This window comes from Henckelia pumila, chromosome 1 (genome assembly GCF_033568475.1).
Source record: "Henckelia pumila isolate YLH828 chromosome 1, ASM3356847v2, whole genome shotgun sequence".
In the NCBI taxonomy this organism is placed as follows: Eukaryota; Viridiplantae; Streptophyta; class Magnoliopsida; order Lamiales; family Gesneriaceae; genus Henckelia; species Henckelia pumila.
Genome location: NC_133120.1, coordinates 170,157,084 through 170,164,644, shown reverse-complemented (window position 1 = coordinate 170,164,644; position 7,561 = coordinate 170,157,084). Strand labels below are relative to the sequence as shown.

General features: G+C 37.9%; 1 long non-coding RNA gene across 1 annotated transcript; it reads right to left on the bottom strand.

The window, feature by feature from the left end:
- Positions 1-5,653: 5,653 nt before the first annotated feature.
- Positions 5,654-6,758, bottom strand: LOC140892822 (uncharacterized). The gene is made up of 3 exons (XR_012153022.1): positions 6,449-6,758; positions 6,090-6,195; positions 5,654-5,950 (listed from the first exon to the last, which is right to left on the bottom strand). It is a non-coding gene; the product is annotated as an uncharacterized lncRNA (long non-coding RNA).
- Between the last annotated feature and the right edge of the window lie 803 nt (positions 6,759-7,561).

Genomic DNA, 7,561 nt, shown 5'->3' with positions numbered 1-7,561 from the left:
CTGCTGATACTCATCGATAGACATGGCTCCCTGTCGCAGACTCAGTAGCTCGCCTGCCTTTGACTGACGGAGTGCAGGAGGAAAATACCTCTTTTGGAAAGCTGTGCGGAACTCGGCCCAGGTGGCCACTCCTCTCGCCGCAACAAAAGGTGCAGAAGTAAACCTCCACCACCTGCGCGCACGCCCATCTAGAAGATAGCCAAGGGTCTCCACCTTCAACTCCTCGGTGCATTGGAAAGTCTGAAAAGTCGTCTCCATGCGGTCTAACCAGTTCTCCGCATCCTCCGGAGACTCACCTCCAACAAAAGGCTTAGGACCCATAGCTAAGAATCGACGCACAGTGAAACGCTCGTCGTCATGGTGACGATGACGCCGTTCTCGACGAGGCTCCCGGTCGGCATCACCCCAACGCCCACCAACACTGCCATGAGAACTCTGGTCGTCACGATTTGACATCTACAAAAATACCTCAAGATGAGACTAAATCCCAAGAATTCTTTTTGCATGCTCTGATACCATAAATGTAGTGACCCTTACCTGGATCACCTACTAAACAGAACTTATGCATGCAATTAACTTAATTAAACAGATATCAGAATAAAACTGCGGAAACCAAAAACATTATACAATCCCAAGTAAAGGAATCTGTAATTTATCCAATAATATACAACCAAATCGAATAGTTGTATAAACCCAAAACAACAGTAATAAAACCTAAGCGAAGCTCCAGCTAGCCAACCACTGACTAGCCCCTCCTGGATCCACCCTCTTCGTCCAATCGCAAACCTGCTCCAAGGAATAGGGTGTCCAGAAAAATACAGAGTACGAGACGTGAGCATAAAACACTCAGTGCGAGAGTATGAGTATACATGCATGCAAAGTGAACTCCCTATAGACTCGAGGTCAAGGATCAGATAACAGAGATAGACCGGGCCCTGGTATGTAGCACGTTGTGCCGTCGCTTCAAGAGGTGGCTCCCATACCGAGATAATCGTGGATACGCCGGACCCAAATCGATGGAAGTCCATCCACTAACAGGATAGGGTGCAACCCTACTAACAGACATCTCGAAAGAGATACAGCAAGATGCAAATGAATGCAGCATAATATCATGGCATATAAATCATGCAGTTACATAATACATGCATACTCAGTCAGGATATCTCGAACAGTACTTTCGTACCTCAACACAGTGCAAGCTCTACCAACTCTAGGTCCACGCCTATAGTCTGCTCTACACTGCCAAATGATACTACTATCATTAAAGTGCTCTAAAAGCCTTAACTAAGCTATTGCATACTCCTAAATATTTATAGGAAGCAAAAGCTATACCTTCGTCCGTCGTTAGCCCTTTGATGTCGGTGCCTCCAGAACTTGGGCACAACTCCACTACGACTACCGAACACCTCGCCGACCTCCGGACCAAGCCTAAGAAGACTAAAACAGCTCCAAAAGGACTAGAAAGGAAAGGAGAACTCGGAATTGGCAAATGAAAGTGAAGTTTCGGCCTTCTATTTATAGACAACGATCGGAACTTCCAATCCTTGATCGGAACGTCCGAACCTCGATCGGAACGTCCAATCCTGCCATCGGAGCTTCCGAAGATCCTGATCTGCCACGTGTCAAAATATCACTAGCTGACTCGGGATAGGGGTGATCGGAGCTTCCGGTCCTGATCGGAGCTTCCGATCTAGCCAATCGTCATGGATGACGTAATATGATCGGAGCTTCCGATCCTGCATCGGAGCTTCCGATCCTGTTCGGAACTTCCGAACCTACCTTCGGAGCTTCCGAACTCTATTTCAGTAATTATGATTAATCCTTTAATTACTGATTTCGGGTACGGGGTACTACATGTTTTTACTGCAGTGCAGCTTTGTCGGTGGTTTGATATTCATTTAGTGTCGAAATCACAATTGCATTTTGCATTCGAACTGCCAGTAGATACATCTATTAGTCAACTTGCATTCGGTTTATACCATCGTCTGCAACTTCTTCTCTAATGGTTTCTTCTCTTTTGGCTACATCTATAATTTTTTTTACGCTCCCTTAACTCACTTTCCATTTCCTATTACTTCTTTAAATTTTTCATTTTCAGCCTCATTTGATTAAAAATAAATAAAGAGTCTTTCCGCAAATAGAAAATTACATAGATCGTTCTTTAAAACTTGATCAGTTCAATGCCTGAAACCAAGTGCCGACGACCTTCTCCACTAAAAATTTATTCTTTTCAACATGTTTCTGGGTCAGCTTCTTACATTTTAATAGGCTTTAGTTTTAATTTTTGGCTAAATTATTAGATTGAATTATGTATTATATAATTTTTATATTAGTAATTTCTTAGGAACCAATTAATCTTTTAGGAATCTTAAATACTCAATCGCAATTTAAACCCTCCACAAATCATTTCACCTGCTCAAGGAAAAAATAGTAGGTAGGTTCTACGTACTGCAAAACATGGACGAGAATGAGGTAGCTGGAAATGCTGAATGGATAGAGGAAGACAATTGGATAGACGGGGAAGCTGGAAATCCTGGAGTAGGCTTGGAAAAATGACAAAGACAGTGACACAGACTCAGAGGTTGATCAGACTCACGATAAGAGGTTTTTTCAAGTTACATATTCATTTATCTCCGACACCGAGGACGATGCACGATATCCTCTTTCACTAAGCATGCTAAAAAACATCAATTAAACTCGTCTGGCCACCGAGAAATTCTACTTCTCGCACACGATCATATTTTTGTGCTTCCATATGAGTGTATTGATGTTAATGATCACGTCAGAGCATGAGATAATATTTTTGGTTTTATTTTGATCTCAAAACATTTGTGTGGTTGGAGTTGATTTTTTGTTTATTTACTTGTGCTCTTTACCAATCAAACGAGTTTTATCTGTTGGGTACAAAAAATATATTATATTATATGCAAGGACTTCAATCAATTACGACGACTAAATCATATAGTGTTGGGAGCTCTGATTTAATATGAATACTGAGTTAGAAACGATATATGCGGAACAAGGAAATAATGGAGGGAATGAATTGTATATTGTATCTTATACTTCATGTAATGGTTTCCTTTCATATGCTACAAATGTCAATAACGCAACTCACGCATGGGATACAATAAATTAGCTGGTCAGGCTGCCACCGATTAAAATGATTTCAATTCATTGAATAAGGTGGCAATTTAGATGTATCATTTTGTTTACTAACTTATACAATTAACTTAAAATGAAAAAAAGCATACAAATTATTATTTTCATGGCCCTCATTAATTTGTGATGCATATGCGATTCTTGAGAATATCCAATTTTTTTGAAGATACTGGCTTTGTGAATAGATCTGCTATTTACTCTCAAGTGTTAACAAAATTTAACTGAATTTCCCCGTCTTTGACGGGATGTCTTTGACGAGATTTTTGATGAAATGATGATGAAGTTCTATGTGCTTTGATCTGGCATGAAAAACAAGATTTTTCGTCATAGAAATAGCAGACATTTTATCACAAAATATTCTCATAGGACTTTATGGCTCTTGTTGTAAATTTTTAAAAACTTCAATAATAGTACAACAATGAGCCGACCTGCATTTACTTCATTGCCACCGCCAATCTCCTCCCCATATTCCTTTTCATAAGAATTGTCTGAATTGTAGCTATCGAGATAAGAAAATAATAATTTAACCGTTGTTGCGAATTAAAACCTAGCATAAGTAGGTTGCTCTGATGTTTGGGTGACGATAAACGTGGTCTCCCCCCTATTGTATCTTTGAGAAGGACGAGTTCAGGGTCTACCTGAAATTTTATTTTCCAGTGGTGCAAAGAGACGTGGTCCATGGATTCCCGGATCCGGCCCCATCTTTTCAAACAATGGTTGGGGGCCTCAGCCACTGTATTTTTCACAGTTCCATTTGTAGCAGCCCATTCCTTGGCCTCCCAGGTCTCAATTGTTTCCTATACTTTCCTAGCCACCTATTCTCCAAAACATTCGTCTTGGCTGCAGCCTTCTGCACTACAATTTTCTTCTCTTCAGAATTTTCTTGGCCAGGTTCTTACATTTTAGTGGGCTTTTTTTTTTTTGAATTTCCACTTAACCAATTTTTTTCCAACAAGACTAACATGTGAAAATTATAGGACTGGAACTTATTGGGTTTCGTGATTACAACAACTGTGAAGGGTCATTCAATTGTCCTATAAACCAGCCCAATTCCATAAAAGCCTCATTGTCACTCGATCTTCGAAAGCAAGCTTTACTTCCTAAAATAGCTTATTTAAAGTACTCATGGTGTGAGAACTTTGTTCTGTTACAGTGGTGTACCTTGTTGTCATGATGTTGTTACGACGGCTTCTTGAACGATCTTTTCTCGTTTCATCGTTGCAGAATATTTTTACTGTAGTGCAGCTTTGTCGGTGGTTTGATATTAATTTAGTGTTGAAATCACAATTGCATTTTGCATTCGAACTGCCAGTAGATCCATCTAGTAGTCTACTTGCATTCAGTTTCTACCTTCGTCAGCAACTTCTTCTCTTATGGTTTCTTCTTTTTTGGCTACATCTCTAACTTTTTTACGCTCCCTTAACTCACTTTCCATTACCTATTAATTCTCTGCATTTTTTATTGTTAGCCTCATTTGATTAAAAATAAATAAAGAGTCTTTCCGCAAATAGAAAATTACATAGATCGTTCTTTAAAACTTGATCAGTTCAATTCCTGAAACAAGGGTGAGAATGAAAACTCCTAGACAGAAGTACCTATATTTAAGCAGCCACAATTCTAAAGGAGTTATATCCACTAAGAGACATAATACTCCAACCAAGTGCCGACGACCGGCCAACACATTAAACAAATAAGAAGATGCAATGTCTAGGCCTACTGTAATTCGGAAAACAATGTGGAACCACGCAAATTCACGTGCGGCTGAGGTGACAATCTGCATATGCTACTCCAACTATTTGAAATAAGCAACGAGTATGAGCACTTCGTCCCCGCAGGGGTGGGGATGCGGAAACCGAGATAAGAAAAAAAGGGGAATTGAGAATGTGTTCTAGATTCGAGAATGGAAGGGAAAAAGGAATCCTCTCCCCCACCATGCTCACCCCCTCTTCATTCTCATGCCAAGATATGGGTTAAACATGATATTTTTTTTCTAAAAATAATAAATAATATAATGATATTTATTTTAAAAAAATATATAGGATATGGATTAAGAATGAAGTACACTACAACAAAAATGGTTTTCCGCAGCGCGCAAATTGGCTTTTTGCAGCGCGCATCGCATGCTGCATAACTACAAGCTGTTGAAACTACTGGACTATCAACAGAATGCAATGCACACCGCGAAAAATGGAATCGGCAGCGCGCAATGCACGACGCGGAAAAGGACATCGGCAGCAAGCGAAGAACGCCGCGGAAATAGACATTAACGGCGCGCAAAGCATGCTGCGAAAACATTATTGACGGCAAACATATGCACGCTGCGAAAACATTATTAATAACACCAAGATCTTTCTTGTACATTATTAATAACACCAAGATCTTTCTCGTCTTCCATGATTCCAATTTAAGAAAAAATTCAACCAACTAAATAGAGAAATTAAAATGAACTAAACAAAAAATTTTAATTTCATTCATGAAAACCGTAAATAAATTCTTTACAACAAATTTAGTGCATGTTTAAGTCTATTCTAGACACAGTTAATAAATATCTTTTCATAATACCAACGCGAAAGGTCTCAACACCAAAAATAATTGACGAAATCTCTCACAAACTAGAAATAGTTCCATTTTGTTGCACAAAAGCTCCAAATTTGATGGTTAATTCCAAAGCTCATCTACGTAGAGCACGCACTACCTCGAGGTTCCTTGCCAAATACTAGGCTAATTGCATCAGCGGAAATGTTGGCTATGTTTTGAGATTCGACGTACGTTCTTCTATTCTTCTCTTTATCTAACAAATATAATTTACCAGCAATGAACATATATTTGACTAAACCAAGGGATTATCGCTAAATAACGACCCAAATTTTTAATACTATGTAGATCATCTGTTGAGTCTTTTAACAACTGATCACAGGCCAAATATTTACCTATTGAACTAACTTGGACATGCAGTTTTCTTTTTCTTTGCTATCATTTTGGAAGACGCGCTCGTTCATTTAAATTTCCATTTGTACCTAATTTGTTCTCATTCACCTGAAAGGAGAACAAAAAAGTGAGAAGTTTCATTCAAAATAGGGCCACATGACAAAATTACACACATTTTGAAAGGGAAATATAAAGGAAAGAAAAAGAGCTTTGAAAAAATATATAAAAAAGAAATAGTATTTACGAAACAAAAATATATATTGTGTCCAAAACTGGAAATATTTCTTTATAATATTTATTTGAATAATTGGGAAACACAATTTGAAACATTAGTACAGATTGATTCAAAATACAAACTTACAGTATTTTTTTTCCTGAGAGGCAAGTGCATCTACTTGAGTACTTGATTGGTAGTTAAGATTGATCAAAATACAAACTTTCTCTGCCTGCACTTCCTTGCTACGATGCACATCAATGGATTTGGTTATCTTCTTGTAACTCTTACTCTCGTATTCGAGATGCACATCCTACAAACACAAATCAAATATTGTGATAAAATATTAATAAACATGCTAGTACATCATATCAACTCTCTTGGTACTGGTAATATGTTTATTTAATGTTTTAGCCATTGAGAAAAATTATTATAGATAAACAACGGGAAAACTTTAGTTTTAGTGATTCATACAACTCTTTAACTTTCTACGCACACTTAGGATCCACTTTTCCGTAATTTTCTTGAAAGAAGAGAAATATGTCTATCCGCAATAGTATTAGCACCAACAAGATAAGATAGAAATAACGGTAATTTTTCAAAAATTTAAATATGATGGTTTTTCAAAAATTTAAAATATAATGGTAATTTTTTTAAAAAAATAATATAATTGATCTGATTATAAAAATTTCAATAATAGTTCAATAATGAGCCGACCTGCATTTACTCCATTACCGCCGTCAATCTCCTCCCAATCTTCCTTTTCATAAGAATTTTATAAACCGTAGCTTTTTGAGATAAGAAAATAATAATCTATCCGTACTTGAGGATTAAGATCTATCCTTTAGAAGGTTGCCTCGATGCTTGGATGAGGAAAAGCATGGTCCCCCTAGTATCTTTGAGAAGAACGAGGTTCAGGTCTACCTCAAATTTTATTTTTCAGTAGTGCAAAGAGACGTGATCTATGGATTCCTCGGACCCGGCCCCATCTCTTCAAGAAAAGGTTGGGGGCCTCAGCCACTGTATTTTGCACAGCTCTTTTTGTAGCATCCCGTTCCTTGGCCTCCCAGGCCTCATTCGTTTCCTTTACTTCCCTAGCCACCTGCTTTCTAGAACATTCGTCTTGGCTTCAGCCTTCTCCACTACAATTTTCTTTTCTTCAACATGTTTCTGGGCCAGGTTCTTATATTTTAATAGGCTTTAGTTTTATTTTATGGCTAAATTATTATATTGAATAATGTATTATATAATTTTTATTTA